General features: G+C 37.3%; 1 long non-coding RNA gene across 1 annotated transcript; it reads right to left on the minus strand.

The window, feature by feature from the left end:
- Nucleotides 1-4,069: 4,069 nt before the first annotated feature.
- Nucleotides 4,070-8,310, minus strand: LOC124418369. Its single transcript, XR_006939258.1, has 4 exons — nt 8,271-8,310; nt 8,024-8,095; nt 7,696-7,767; nt 4,070-6,519 (listed from the first exon to the last, which is right to left on the minus strand). It is a non-coding gene; the product is annotated as an uncharacterized LOC124418369 (long non-coding RNA).
- Between the last annotated feature and the right edge of the window lie 7,863 nt (nt 8,311-16,173).

A 16,173-nucleotide genomic window follows, 5' to 3' on the forward strand; every position in this document is an offset into this window, starting at 1 on the left:
GAGCTTTACCTAGCACAGAGCACATGCTTTTGTTTTCATTTCCCTTCTGTGATTTTCCTTGTTAGAAAAACTGATTGGAAATAATTAGTGGAAATACTAGTAGGAAAAGGTAATCGTTTCTAGTCATTCATATGCAGTAGTCTCCAGATATTTCAAAAGCTACTACCCAGAGTACTGGTAACACAATTTGCCATACCCTTTGATATTGTTGGCCCCTCAGATTGGCACAGTGGGGTGAGCTGTGGCACAGGCTGAGCATTCAGCCTCAATCCTCTCTAACAGAACACTGCCAATGGGGGACAAAGATAATCAGGTCTGTGAGGGAATGTAAGACTCACTGATGTATTATGTTATTTCCAAAACAATTCATCCATCAGAACTAATCAGTGCACTGTAGAACTGCAGCAGACTGACAGCTTCAAAGCAGGGAGTATTTGGAGATCTCCAGAAAGGCTAAGGGACCTTGTCACAAACAGCAATGCCAATTTAAACCAGGCTGCAATATGACAGATCTCTGCACAGAACCACTGCTGGAATATATCCCACAGCTGTGATTGTGGGGAAGCTCACACCCATCATCCTCTCCTGTAATACCATTGCTGAAATGCAATGCTCTCACTAAGCATACAGATGTTCTAAGACTTCATCACTTTCATGTTCTGATAGGCTTTCCCAACCTATTTGTCATAGGATTGAGAGAATATAAATTGCATAATTTTTTTCATTAAAAGTTTTCAAGTGTGAATTCACTGCTACTTTTCCAGGGTGGGGAAAAAGTATGCATATGAGGCAGCTTTCTTGCTGCTGGTACAATTTCCACCCTGGACCTTGCCTTTAATGATATGTCCATGTGGGAATAAATGACTTTGCCAGAAATAAGCAAACACACTGCATCACACTTCTAGATGTAATTTTCACAGAATTTAAAAGTTAATCCTGAGCAGTTGACTCACAGGGGAACTTTAATCCCCCCACAACACACCACCTGCCCATATATGCTAAAGCCCGGGCCCTTTCTGAGTCATCAAGAGATTATTTTCTCCAAAATGATGGTGACTGATATGGTTTCATGCATATTATTTAATTTATACCTCCACCACATGAGACTTCAAGTGTAATGAACACCACAGAATCCCAGTTTATTGCTGTGAAATACGAGATCAGTTATGTAGGTGTAGATGTTGTCTTATTACCACATTTTAGAATGCCCCATTCCTATAAAGTACTTCATACATTTTATCTTCTAAAGCTCCACAGGCTTCTGTATGCATCACAGGCTGTATTGATCAGCACAATTAAAAGTGATGTAGAAATGCAGAAATCTAGTTTTATCACTGAACCAAGTATTTATGAAACACGCTACTCAAAGAACACATTTCCTGCTTCATTGTATGTATTTTGTGCTTTATATTTATTCATGACAGGATAAATTTCAATGTCTCAGGATGCGTTTGAAGTTTTTCTTTTTAAGTAATAACGCATTATTAAGGGATAGGAAATTGCAGTTTGCTCTCACAGCTGCCTGGAATTCTAGTTTGTAACTTTACAATATGTCTAAATTGCTAATAGTCTGATCTGAAAGATCATCTGTTTCTGTCAATAGCAGAGGAAAATACTACCTCAACTTTTTTTTTTTGCTTGAAGTAATCAATTTTTTCCATCCTCACTGAGTTAAATTGGCCATGCCACAGCTGATCCTTTATACATAATAGTAAAATTAATTTTCAGATGCACAACCTATTAAAGTTCACCATTACTTCCCACTGACAAAAAAGTGCACAAGAAAGGGTTAGAACATTATACAGCAGACTCTGCAGGTTGAGTGAACAACCATCCTCTTTCATAGAGAGAGCAATACACTAGCATGACCTGGAGCTGGGCACGCTAGGAGATGTTATTAATTCAGATGGGCTCCCACAGCTAAGTGCCTAACTCAGAAGGCAGGAAAAGAAACGGAGGGATACATTTTCAGCAGTATTTCGGAACTGCAGTCTGCACAATCTCTATGTCACAGAGCAGACAGGAAGGTTGCTTCACTGAATAAGCGTTCTAAATCCAGATGAACTGTTATCCCAATTACACACATTTTAAAAAAATCTATAGGCTTCTGTAGGCAATTTCATGGGGGGAGGGAGGGGGAAAAAAATTAAGCTAATAAAGTACATTAATTGTGACTATTTCACCAAGCATTACTAATTAATCCACTGAACAGCCCCACGGGATAAATTAATTCGTGATATCCTGTGGGTAATTTGCCTGTTCATCTAGGCATTTTTTTTTTTCCAACTGTTAAACAATTGAGCCTAGAAATACTGCTTCCCCAAAGGGATTATTAGTATTTCACTGGTACCTATTGAATAATAGAGACAAAACAATGACAAAAGTGCTAATAACATCCACTTTAGGAATATCTTTATTCCTTCAAGTTCACAGAAGAAGTACTTTCATCACTATACCAAGTGCAAAAAATGACAGAAGAGCCTTGAAGAGAATGGCCTTGAAACTCTATTTGAAATATACTTCAGTTAAAAAAAAAAAGTAACCTACAATTTTTCTTCTTTATGTAATGAAATGTGATGCAAGAATAACATCACAACTTTAAAATACTGATGTCAGAGGCATTTAACTAAAAAAAAGTCTCCTAACTTCACCTAAATCTTTTACAAGTAGGATTTTGCAGGAATGAGCACAAAGTATGCTGATTTGTAACACGGAATCATTGCTCAACAAGGTTCCCATAACAGACTTGTTTTGACCATGTTTGCTTCATGCCATACATGAGAACCAAGCATTTCAAATCTACCATTTGCAGTGAACTTACAAAGTCAGGCAATGAATCCTATGGTGGTATGTGGTCAATGTGAGCATTTACCAAGTTCATTCATTGGAAATCTTTATACAAAGCTTCCATGCTCTTTGGTGGAAATTATAATGGTATCCTATAACACTACAGCAGCTAATGAGCTTAAACAAGTACTCCAGGGCTATACCAATAAAGTATGATTAAAGTAAATGCTTTTTAAGTTTCTGAAAACTAGTAAACTCTACTATCCATTAACACAAAACATTCCTGATCTACTATGGAGGAGACTAGGAATCAGAGGAGTCTCAGCTATAGTGAGCACAAGGCTACTCCTCAGTAAAGCAAGGAGCCCTGCTTGCATCTCTCAGGTGCAATCAGAGCACAGGTGAGTGCACCCCTATGTGGGATTGCTGATTCCAGTGAGGGTCTGGTTTTGCAAAAGTCACCACTTCCATTTACAATATTACTTGACTGATTTAAAAAAGTTTCAAGAGGCCGATTTCAGGTCTACTGATGTGCCCTCTTATAAAACCATATTTGAAGATTTCAGTAACCAAAATAGAGACTGGGATTTACAGCATTATCTTCCAATACTACTCTCACTATCAGATACATTAAGTATCGAACGAGCAACCACTATGCAGGGAAACTTTGAAAAGCAGAGAAAATGTAAGGTAGTGGGACTGCACTGCACCAAAACCTGCTCTGGAGGAGGACCATGGAGGATATGGAAAGCAGTTTATATTTTAAAGTGTGACCTTCCAACCTTTTGCTGTGCCAGCTACATCAAAGAGAGATGCCATATCTAAGATAATTTACACAAATAATCAAATCCCTAAATTTACTGTTTTTTCTCCCTTTCATGTATTGCCTTTGATGTCTCAGTCTCCCCATGCAGGTGCAATAATGACCTCAATCAAAAATTAGTATAACAGCACTGCATTACAAATGCACATTCCAGCTCTGAGTGGGCTACACAGGAAGATGTAATGCAGACATATATACAAAAAACCCAACCAGGATATAGAAAATAATTTTAAACCTACACAGTAGACTAAGTGTCTTCATTTGCCTGTACCTTCTATGATTCATAAAAAAAGATCATATTTGAACTGGGTTCATGAGCTGGCCTTATGAGTTCTCTCCCCTTCCACTTTTTTTTTTAAGGATCTTGGCATTATTTAATATTATGCTGAATATACAACATAGAAAGAACAGACCATGCTAATTTTGGAAGAAGATTTCTATCAAGTAAAGCTATATTGCATTCCAACTTTTACTCAAAAAAACTGTTGAAATACAAGAACCAAGTGTATCATACAGGGACCCTGCTCAGATAACAACTGAAGTCTAAGTAGATGAAAAATACTCTTACAAATCAAATTCCCATCTGCCAGCAGTCCTTGAGCATAGTTGAGTACACATTATTTATTATGCAAATTATGTAAGATAATCTCAGCGAGCTATGGAAAGTGTATTACCTCAAGACAAAATGCATTTCATTAAAAAATTGGTCCACTGCCGTATTTCACACTAAAGAACAGCATCAGGCACCCTTAAAATAGGAAAGAGGATTTAGAACAGCCAGTTCAATGTATTTTTCATTAATTCTTTTTAATAATATTCTGTAGCACATTTCTGAGAATGGATAAATGCAGATTTAGCACTGCTATAGCAAAATAAATATTAGTCCCATTAGTGGGACTTACTCTACACACCCAGTACCAGGAAATATTTATTCAAACATAAGGAAATTGTCACTTAAATATTTCTAATGCATACAAAAGGATGAATCATCAGGTGCAATTAATAAACTACTAAACCCATACACTCTCATGCTGACACATTTCTACTAGGAAGCAATAACTATTATACTCCCTTCCACAGCATTTGCGTGCCTACATGGTAGGCTGCTTTGACTATGAGGAGTTATCTACTTGGGCTTTTCAGTACAACTGTACTTTAATCTTTCCATAATACACTTTTTTTGTTTACAAATCCACTCCAAAAGTACTTTTCAGGAGTGTCTGTATTTTGAGGAGCAGCATGGGTGCTCAGGCATATAAAATCATGATCCTCAACTAATACAGACAACAAGAATTCCCTCAGAGTGAAAAATACTAGAGTTGCCTATTATCAGAAGCACTGCAGAAACTAGCCTAGAAATGCATTACTCTTAATAGATTTTATAGACCTGCAATATTTTATAGCAATTTTCTTGTTCAGTGAAGCTGTGCTCATGACTAATTTTACTCAGTGTACTCAAAACTTGCCAGATGAAAGCTGGCTCCTGTATCATTTATCTTCTGCACAGGTTTTGAATTGAGAGCAAGTTTGTATCCAGATGTAGTCTTCACAGCTGAGACAGAACCAGTCACATGGGATTGCTGTCACATTATATTCCTTGATTCTTCAAGACTTCCCAGTAACTACTGCATAACACAGATCTGATCCAGAGTTTAAACTCTGCACCAGTTTCCTATGCCTCCAATGTTTATTTTAATGAAATCACTTAGCTTTATAAAGCTTTACATACAGCCTGTAAAATCTTTCATTTCAGAAAGAATTGGGAGTCCTGAGGGATGCAACAACAGGGATCTTTCGGGACAGCCTTGGTGACATTTGGATTGCACTAAATCACTATCCTCTCAGTGAACAGACTGAATTTCCCTTAAATTTAAGGTAAGGTAACTTAGCTGTGAATAATTAAGGTTACAAGCAGTAGCTATTCCTCCTAATCAATATTGGAGGAAAGAATTCTCATTCCTGCATGAGCTAGATTAGTTTCCTTTTCTGTAGTGCTCTGCTGTGATGTATTTTCTAGAGCTGTGACTATTATGCTTTCATTTTTAAACTATGCTGACATCAGCTATCCAAGTGAACCTAAATCCTCTTCTAAACACACTCAGTTTTTCAGGAATGTAAGTGAAAATACGTTAGGCGGGGTTTTTTGTTCATTTTTAATGGCACAGTCCAGGAAGAAATATTGTTTCTTCAGGAAGCTCACTCCTCCAAAACACATACAATATAAAACAATCAAGAGTTTCCCTCTTTGTTTCTTTACTGAACAAGATAAAGTCATATAGTCATTCTTAAAGGTAAAATTCTGCTAAGTACCGATTTAGACTGCATTTCTGATTTAACAGGAGTTGGAACTGCATAGCTAAAAATGCTTAAGTTATATGCACTTTCTCCTTTCTTAGAATGCATAGGAGTATCCCCCTTCATTACCACTTTTTGATCACTCATTTCAGAGAATGCTCTTATTTAATAACTTCTCCCTCTCCATAAGAGCCCCTGATGGTCCTTCGGTTCACATCCCTTCTACCTCAGCCTCCTCATATTAGCTTCAAACTGTGCTGAAACTCATCAGCCATGCAAATTGTAGCAGGGTGAAGTGGTAGCAGGAAACTACATTACAGTATTACCCACCAACATACCACTGGACCCCCCATTACATCAAATTACAATCCTCTACCTTGGCACTAAGCAAAGTGAATAAAAGGAGAATGCTATTATCTGACAAATGAGCAAATCAAAGGTATTTCCTCCTCAATATTAAAGTTTTGTAGCTCATTAGTGAGAGCTGGAGGCAAACATTCTCTTTTTTGGTCACTTCTGGAAACATGTCTCTGTAAACAGGAGTATTTGCAGCATCCATAACATAACCTTCAAACAGTCACACTGATCCCACTGGTCTTCAGGGGTGATCTGGTCTTGAAGACAGGGAAACAGAAGTGTTGATGTATGTTGGTTTTGATGTGGAAGAAAATTAAAACCTCTTCTGCTTAAGCAAACTACAGCAGATGAATTTAATCTGTCAGATTTAGTCAGCTGTCCTTTCCTAGTACAGATCCTGTGCCTTTCTCTCAAGGTCAAAAAGCACCAAAAATTACCAAAGTACCAGAGACTTCCAGAGACTAAGTTCAGCTGTTACATTGTTAGGTATTTACTACAAGCATAAGAGCCAAAACATGGTAGGAACATTTTTGTTTTGAAGAGTCTCGAGCCTGATTTGTTTCCTTCACTTGAAGTTTCTCCTGCAAGTTCACCAAGTAATGTGTCTTATGTTCTTTCAGTTTCAGCTATGAACTTAAGAAATGAATACACAAGGTAAAATGCATTACATTTCACTTCTGTAAGGCCTTCAAGGCAATTATGAAGTCATGCAAATATAATATCCTAATAAGAGTTAGACAAGGCCAAGGGGAATGCTCTACTAATAGCAAATGTTGAAGGAACTAGATGATAGGCAGAGCTTCAGTAGAATTCATATTATTACTTAATACAAAACTCATCAATTTTCCTAGCACAGTACTCTCAATGCAGTACAAATGGTTCACATAATTTAAATTGTAGTTTAGTCACTCTGTACACAAAGAAACTTGTGAACCTCAATGAATTTCTGGCATGTTTGTATGAAAGCTTTATGAAAAAGAATAGAGCTTTAATGAAACAGCCCTTCCTAACACTTTTCTTTTTATTCCATACTTGCTTCAGATCAGCAAAAAAACATTTACTATACACAGAATATAAAAAAAAACCATATGTATATACAATAACTGTTTTGTTTTCATGTATTTCTTTTAGCCTATGGCCTGGCTTACACAAGCTGTTTTGTTCCTTAATATCATAGCATCAAGAGACAGACTAGAATGAGTAGTATAACAGTAAAGAAATATTATAACTTCTCTCTACATCAATTAAATCCTGCATTTAACTTCTTACTTCTCAGCTGCAACCTTAATCACTGCATAGTACAAGAATAGTTACGGTAGGTAAAACAAACACTGAATACATACATAGAACAGACCTCAGACTGTGCACAAAAGAAACCTCCTAGCATAAATCAGTCAGAAAATGAAGAGAGTTGCACAGCTTATTAGCCTTACCTTGCTTTTGCTACCATTATCTTCATCCTATCTTTGCAGTTTTTTTCCCCTTGAAGGTAGCCATAAAAGAGCCTACAGTAGAGAGAACAGATATCATTCTCACAATCACATATAAAAAAAATACTTCTAAAACTAGATCCTCTATGAGAAAGAAAACCAGAAATGAAATTATTTCACAAAATCCTGTTTTTTCCAGTTTTTTTTTTAATATTATTATTATTAAAGCAGAAGAAATTCACCTTGGCATCCAAACCTTCTAATCATAAATGCATACTAGAGCTTCTCCGTTCATTCTACCTCAACCTCACAAGTATTATTATTTGCTTACCTGTCCCAAGTGTACCACATAGGTATCACAACACCTGCAAGGAGACTCCAGGCTATATGCCCTTCACCTAGGCTGGTGGGTGAAACATTAAAAATTCTTAAAAGAAGAGTTCAGAGCTGCAATGCGATGCAAAATGCAGCAATAATAGCAGCAAAACCCTTGGCTACAACAAGCAAGGATGTACTGCAATGCAACAGCCAAGGTCACAGAAATAATAATAATTAAAAAAAAAAAAAATCCTGCTTACCTTTAGAAGGCCTCAGGTAGACAGGAATCTCAAGCAAGACATTCTTGCCTCCCCTGCCAACCCTTAAATGAGGTCTAGGAAGGGGTGGATCCTGGCTCCACCCCTTCTGGTCAGTCAGATGTATTATATGCACCTGAGCTCCCCTGGGTTGGCCCTGCCTTCCCACTAGGTGCTCAATCACTGTTTTGAAGCCATGACTTAGCGTTTCTTCTACAGGAGCAGAATGGATCTCTTGGCTTTATGTTTATTTTTATTTTTTTTTGTTAGTTTCTAGGATGGAGTTTCCCAGGTATTGTGGTTATATGGTTTCTTAACAGGTGGTAATCTTAGTTTAAGAGAACTCTACTTGTTTATAGACATCGTAGTCCCACTGAAGAAAAATTCACAGTTTTACTGAGAAAATTAAAAGAAATCAGGTTTTGCAGTTATCATACAATATACAATATCCTGAGTTGGAAGGACCCATGAGAATGATTGAGTCCAACTCCTGTCTCCACACTGTCCTCTGACTGCCTTCTGAATGCAGAGCACCCTTCCCTATAGTAATGCAACAGGAGAACAGAAAGATAGACAACTGTTATAGGCTTCAAACATCAAATATTTTTAACTTCTACTCCCACAAGCAATATCCTTGAAAGAGTTACTTGACCAATCCAGGAGAATGCTGGATTCAGATGTGTTCATGGTATATATCTACCCAGCCCAGGGCTCAGATTGGAGTGATTTACTGTTAGGTTTGCTAATTTTACATAATGAGTGGTAATCCACAAACCCAAGGGCTTCTGAGCTATTTTGACACGGTCTTTTTGTCACCTCTAGAGGACCTCTAGAGCTATGCTCTTATTAGTAAATCAGCTTTACTTTATGGCTTTACATTGATTTTCCAGTTGTAACAAATTATCTTATGTGTCATTTGCAGCTGGGCTCTGAGACAGGACAGACAAGTAGATAAGAATTTCAAAGACCAAGAAACAGTCTCCGATACCCACATGTAACTGAATGCAGCCAGATGCAGCAATTCAAGTATTTGTCAGCAGAAACTTGATTCAAGCCCCTCTTGTATTTAGATCAGGCTCTACGTTGCAGGCTGCAAAAACATCAGGAGAACACAACTTCTCTTGTCAAAACAGCTCTACAAAGGCAGGAAAAATCCAGTAGCAATAGCAGCCCCTTCCCCTGCTCTGTACCTGAGTCTTTTTTGCATAGAAAGGAAGCAAATCGAGAGAGGTATTTGTGTATTAGTGTAAAGGTTGCAGCTCTGAGACAGGGGAATTTTGTTCTTCATAAGATTGTTCACCCATTCTGCAAAAAATCATCACTAAATACAACATCTGAAACCTTGTGGAGGAGTGGGTGGAAGCCCCTTTTTCAGTCTCTTAGGCGTGTATGGTATCGCATTCTATGGAATTCTCACGTTGCAAAAGATATCTGAAAGCCACACATTTTCTAGGTGCTGGTAAACTCATTGACCTAACCTAACAACCTTTCCAGAATTTTAATTTGGGCCCTGCTATTCTTCTGCTTTAAACTGTTAGTTCAGGCTTACTTTAAAAGGGTGTTGCTTATCAATGTACATCAGATTTTAAAGTTTTCCTGAGTCTTTTAAAAACAATGTTGCTGATGATTGGCATGTTACTCGATTAAAGGAAGGTCAAAATATAAAGCAATGGGCTTAATTGTTTTGTTTTGTTTCTCCTTTCCTATGGCCTTGCTCATGCTGTTGTGTTAGTACTGCCTCCAGTCACGTGAGACTTCACAGGTTCTCCTCTTTCCAAAGTGGATTCATTGCCTTGCATGATTGACTTCTCTCTGTCTCCACGAGCTTGTTTTTCATTTTTACTCTTCCTTCATACTTAACTATTGTTTGTTTTTTCACACAGTGTTGTTGGCTCAGTTCTTAAGGAGTTAAGAAGCTGTTTCAGCAGTTTCCTTTTGCCTGTAGTAGTACATGCCAAAGGTTGTCAGTATTGTTGCATATAAGTGACCATGAAGTTGGTATTTATTTTGTGACAAAAATATAGGAAATGGGAAACTGAAGGTTAAAAGTCGATGAAAGTCATAAAGAAGCTGAGTATACTTCTGACTGCAGTCAGAAGGCATTTTTAATGCCTTGCATTTATTCACTTCAATGTTTTTAAAGCAAGGTTTTTATCTGGGATCAAACTTAATATCTCTAATTTTATTCATGTGAACATGGCAAGTAACTGACTGTTTTTCACAAGCAATTTTTTTCATAGCTTCCATTTATTGCATCCCACACCAACCTGTTCATTTTTTCTTTGCTTTTATTGGCTGCCAAAAGTACTACTGGAAACAGAGTAAATAACATATACAATAAAGTATAGCTACCACCTTAGAGTCTATGTGCAATTCTTTTCATTGCAGCATATTTTTTTCAGTGTGCTTTCTTTTTATGGTAGATACGCTAGAAATCCCGATTTGCTGCTATTTTTCTGTATTTTCCAAAGATAAAATGCAGCTTTCTTTTTCTTTTTCTTTTTTTTCCAGAGAGCCATGGGGTGATAATTGCTCTTTTCAACTGCTCAGCCTAATTAATTTTTTTGTAATTATTTTATTTGAAACTATTCAGCAGATTTATACTGAATTCACAAATAAACACAGATTATGTAAAATGGCAAATAAGTTTATTCTCAGAGAGCCATAATCATAACCACAGTTTGATAAAGGACTATAATAATTGGTTTTGATAGGACCAATATTGAGACTTTTACTTCATAGCATAATCAGCTGCTCTAGATTTTACTTGCATTTTCTGGAGCAGAGGGGACTGAGGCCAAGATTTTTTTTTTCTCAGATGATATATTTTCTTTTTTCAAGTTCCTGACAAATTCTTTAACCTCAGTCATTATCATTTACATCAAGATTAAAGAAGCACGGATGAATTTTAAAAGATTTCTGTATATATAATATGATTGTGTTCCATGTTTTCTAAAATTTCTTCCTTTAACCTGTTTGAAATGTGGTTCAGAGAACGAAAGAAAAATGGACAAAAATGAAAGGACAAAAAAACAATACCACTTTCTTAATTGAATGTCCAATTAGTCAGCCAGATGAGTAATTTTTCCCAGTGTATATTCTGTTCTGTTCAGCTATTAGGCTATCATTTTTAATTTCTGCCACTTGAAACACGTTCTGGACAAAAAAGCAATCATACGGCACTCATTCACATAAGAGAAAAAGAAAATTTATTTGATAAATAGTGTGCTGTAAATTAAAATCTGTGAGTGTGTGGATTTTGCAAATAACTTAGTCACTGATAAAACCATGTGTTAATTAAGTCTAAAAGATAAGAAAGCTTGTTAACTCACAAACTAAATGAATTTTCATCAAATGCACAGGATGTGTCTGATACCTCTGGGGATATAAAAGGCGCTTTAAGATTTGCAGTGAAAATGTAACACTGAAGTTACCTTTACTGACTGCAGATTTGCGTATGGCAGTTTACAGAGGTGTGCAAAAAAAGCTCTTGCCTTCCACAAGCGCTCTCTGAAGTGCCACTCGCTGTCCCTGGGCTGTCTGCATTTCCCTGCTGTTGCTTCTAGATCACAAATCAAAAACTCAGTATCTCTATAGATTGGCTCAGCCTGATGAATTCTTCATTGCTGATCAATTTTAAAGTGTTTTTTCATTCTCTTCTGTATAAGATCAATCCAGACTGCCATGCTAGCCAGCAGTTTGGAGGGAGGTTCTCTGTTTGAAGCCCTTCAGGAAGGTAAACTTAGACTACAACAAAGATCCACTTTCACCTCAGAAAAGAAAAAGCAGACCTTACAGCAACTCTCTTTCCTGCCTGTGCCATTATTGTGTATGATAGAGATAACAAATGAGTATATTCACATTTTTTTAATGAGATCACAGACTGGGAAAGTATATCTTCCCCTGTGGAACAATCAACAAAATTGAGAATTACTAGCATTAACTGCTGCTTTCTGTCCTCTATATCTGTTACTGACATCTTTAATTTGCAAAACACGTGCTAAGAGTAACGTACACAAACCTTGACAGGGAGTTTCATGGGGTTCCTTCAACATGGAAAAGTTGATGCTTTCTCCCCTCAGTGTTGAAGTCCATGCTGGGTTTGAGCCCCATATTGCTGGTGATCTGTTTCTCTTATTGCATATTACACAAAGATAATTTTTTAATGGATATCTGTAGAAAGTTTAAAGTCTTTTAACTTAACCCACACAAAATAATTAAAACACATTTTTCACCTTAGGGCTTAATATGTGAGAAATGCTGTGAAGTGAGTTTCCAGAACAATGGTCCTAGCTTTAGTTTGAAAGTCACCTCTGGAAGGAATGTTGTTTTTTTTTTTTTACTCATGACTTTTCTTACTTTTTTTTTTTTTTAATTTTAATTTTGTTAGGATAGATGTAGCACATCAAAACCTACATTTAAATGGAAGACTCTATGCTTTTACACATGAGTTTTGCTGAGCACGTGATAATGATTTTTCTGGGCTAATATGAAAGGCACACTACCAATTGGAAGAAGAAAGAATGAGGTAAATATCCTCCCTGTGGCAGTACAGAGACAGAGACATCCTTTCATTCTGCTCTGTGCAGGTGCGGCCTCACCTCAAGCACTGTGTGCAGTTTTGAGTGCCAAAGCATGGCTATGAAGATGGGGAAGGGTCTACAGGGTAAGACATCTGAGGAGTGGCTGAGGCACCTTGGTTTGTTCAGCCCAGATTAGATGAGGCTGAGGGGAGGCCTCATGGTTGCCTGCAGATCCTCACAATGGGAGAACAGCAAAAGCATCACATCCTTTCCACTCCCATGCATTGCCAGCAGAGTCACAGTCCTCTGGAGCAGTGCCAGACCTCGTGCCCCAGCTTTCTGTTTGCTCTTGGCACACACCTGATAGTGAAGGCAGAGCCTTCTCCAGGTCTCCCAGAAATTGCAGCCTGTGGCTAGGCAGGTCATGCTTGGATCCTCTGGACAAGCTTTCCAAGGAAAGACTGTTAGTCACTGCCATGTGTCTGGCAACATGGTATCTATCCAACACTTATAAACAAAGAAGGCATTAGGAAATAAAGCACAATTCATTATCATGAATCTCCTTAACATCCTAAAATATAACCAAAAGACCCAGACTAATTTACTAATACATGGCTGTACTTTTATCATAATCTTTTTCCCTGCTTTTTTTAATGATTGTTTCAAGTGTTATTCAGTGTAAAGAAAGGGCATCACCATTGAGCCCTGAGAAACAAGTGTATGGTCTCACAAGACAGAAGAGGCTAAGTATTTCCATGTAAAATATTAGAGTGATGCAATGAAGTGGCACATTAATTCTGGTATTCAAATGCAAAATCCTACAGATATCTATTTTTATTTGTATCCTAGAAATATTGGTTCATAGCAAGATGTCATTTACTCTTATGGTATGAACAGGGCAATTCTTTCAAATAAACTCAGGACAGACTTGTGTTATAATTTTCAATAAGCTAAACAAGATAATATTAGAGAGAATGGATCACTCTTTCTGACCGAGATCTCCCATATGTGCGTTTATGAATTCCCATACCTAAATTCTTTCATCAGATATAAACATGTGAGCCCCAGTCATAACATACATGTTCGTGGAAGTGCTTCAGAATTCCCAGTTCCCAAAAAGCTTTATAAGAGTGTTAAACAGTTATGAGTACAGAAAATTACTCTAATGAGGAATCTACTTAAATTTAATTGCATCATTTAATTCGACTGTTTAAATTGCTAATCATTTTTTATGTATTACTTTCTAGGTTGTTTTTAGTGGATAGCTTCCCCTTTTTGTTGTTGCTAGAAAAATTCAGTAATAATTAACTGACCTAGTGTTCAATTTAACTGCTGAAAATAAGCTAGGAGACATCTCATAAAGGGAGACTATTAACAGGATTTGAATTTATGACCTTCAAAATATGAAGCAAACACATTGTCCATGAGGTCACACAAACTTTCAATATGGTCTGAGAATTTATGGTCACTAGATTAACCACAGAAAGGCATTACTATTGTTTTTGGTTGCACAAGGACATACTGAGACTAAGATTAAGAATTATACAAGAAGAAATATAACAGCAGAAGAACGCTTGAGAAAGCTTGTTTATCCTAAGGATTCAGCTCCATACATGTGTCATGGTATTGTAGAAGTTGATCCTAATATATATTTTGAGTTTGTTTAAAAGAAAGCTAAGTCCATACCTCTCTCTATATGAATTTACAGAGTTTCATTTTTCAGTATGTTTACTATTGGTGGCTCAAGCAGCAAAACAACACATCTGTGGGCTTCCTGCCATTACTTGGATGCCATAAGAATAATATGCCAGTGTCTGTTGTATGCACTACCTGGTGAAAGTTGGCAGTTGTATATTTTCATATATCTTTTACATTTTGGGAGTTTGCCTACTTGGTTACCATGACTCGTCTTGGACAGCTGGAGATTTGTGAACATCAACACCCATAGAAAAGCCAAAGTCAATGGGAATTACTGTGTCTGGCAGGGCAGTGGTTGTCACACCAAGCACATTTTAGGACATGAGATTTTGATCTCAAAATTCTACTCTGCGGTAATGAATGGTGGTAGCATTTTAAGCTGCAAATTCTAGAGATGCCCTTTTTATGGCTAACGTACAGGATCCAGTTTGAGATGAGAAAACTATTAAACACATCAGCTTCTTGACAGCTAAACAATTTGTGTTACATTTTATTTGGCCTTTAGGACTAAATATGTATCTTTACTTCCCTCATAAATAGAGTTACAAAAAGTTTGCCACATTTTCTGTGAAATATTTGACTATGCAGAGCACTGTACAGATAAGGGTTTTAGAAATGAGTGCTCCAGTAGTGCTGTCAGGAAAACTAAGCTGTTGTAGTTTTTAGCTACCAGGAATCCCAACAGTTTCCTTATAAACTATCAGCTGCTCTGTGATTTAAACAGCAAAACAGAACATTGAGCAACTATAGACAACTTGCAAAATTTGAGGAAGCATTGCCTTGGAATTAGCATGGACAAAAAAAAAAAAAAAAAAAAAAAACACAAAACCTATTTGAGACAAATCAGATGGAGGGGTGTATTTCCCAAACTCCTTTGGGTCATTGGTGAGAATTGTGGCATTGTGGCACAGCAGAAAGGTGCCAATAGTTGGTTTGTCTCTCCTTGATGGTTATGTGACTCTGGGTGCTGCTACTAGCCTCACTTGCCAGAAAGTTTTAAGTAGTAGACTGGGACAGAGGGAGAAATGTAATTGATGAGATTTAATTAAAGAGAATAAAGACTATGTTGTTAGATTTTAATAATACACCTGATAATAACAGCTCCTGATAACTTGCAGGACAGAAAAACCCACACGCAAACATATTTGCCAGCTCTGACTTTTAAAACAAGCAAAGCCGTTTTTCAGCTGTCAGAGGGAGGAATGGGTTGCGTTGTCAAATATGAGTCCACTTCAGGCGAGGCTGATGACCTTGATCAAATATTTATTATAGAGGAAAGAAGTATTTGTAGTGACTTGTTTATTCTAGCTCTTGCTCACACTGATATGATTTCCTCCTCTGGGTTATCACATTGAAATCTTCCTTATAACTAACTTGGCCTTTCTGAAAAGTTTCCAATCCGCATCCAACTTTTCCTGCTTTTCAGCCCTAGAAAAAGAAAGCAGTCCATTTCACAAGGGGGTATGTGGCTCCCACAGCCCCCACCATGGGACAAAGGTGCTGGCGAAGTGGGTAGAAGACCTCTCCAGAGGAGGTACAGCATCCTCGTGTCCAGTCTGTAGTCTCAGGAGATGGTTGTAAATTCAGATTAGTAATGTTTGAACCATCATCAACACTAAGGATGAAACTGCTAAATACTGTTATTGGTCTCTCTTGTCTCTTGAGCTATCCCGTGGAACTAATTG

The sequence above is a fragment of the Gallus gallus genome, chromosome 4 (assembly GCF_016699485.2).
Source record: "Gallus gallus isolate bGalGal1 chromosome 4, bGalGal1.mat.broiler.GRCg7b, whole genome shotgun sequence".
Classification (NCBI taxonomy): domain Eukaryota; kingdom Metazoa; phylum Chordata; class Aves; order Galliformes; family Phasianidae; genus Gallus; species Gallus gallus.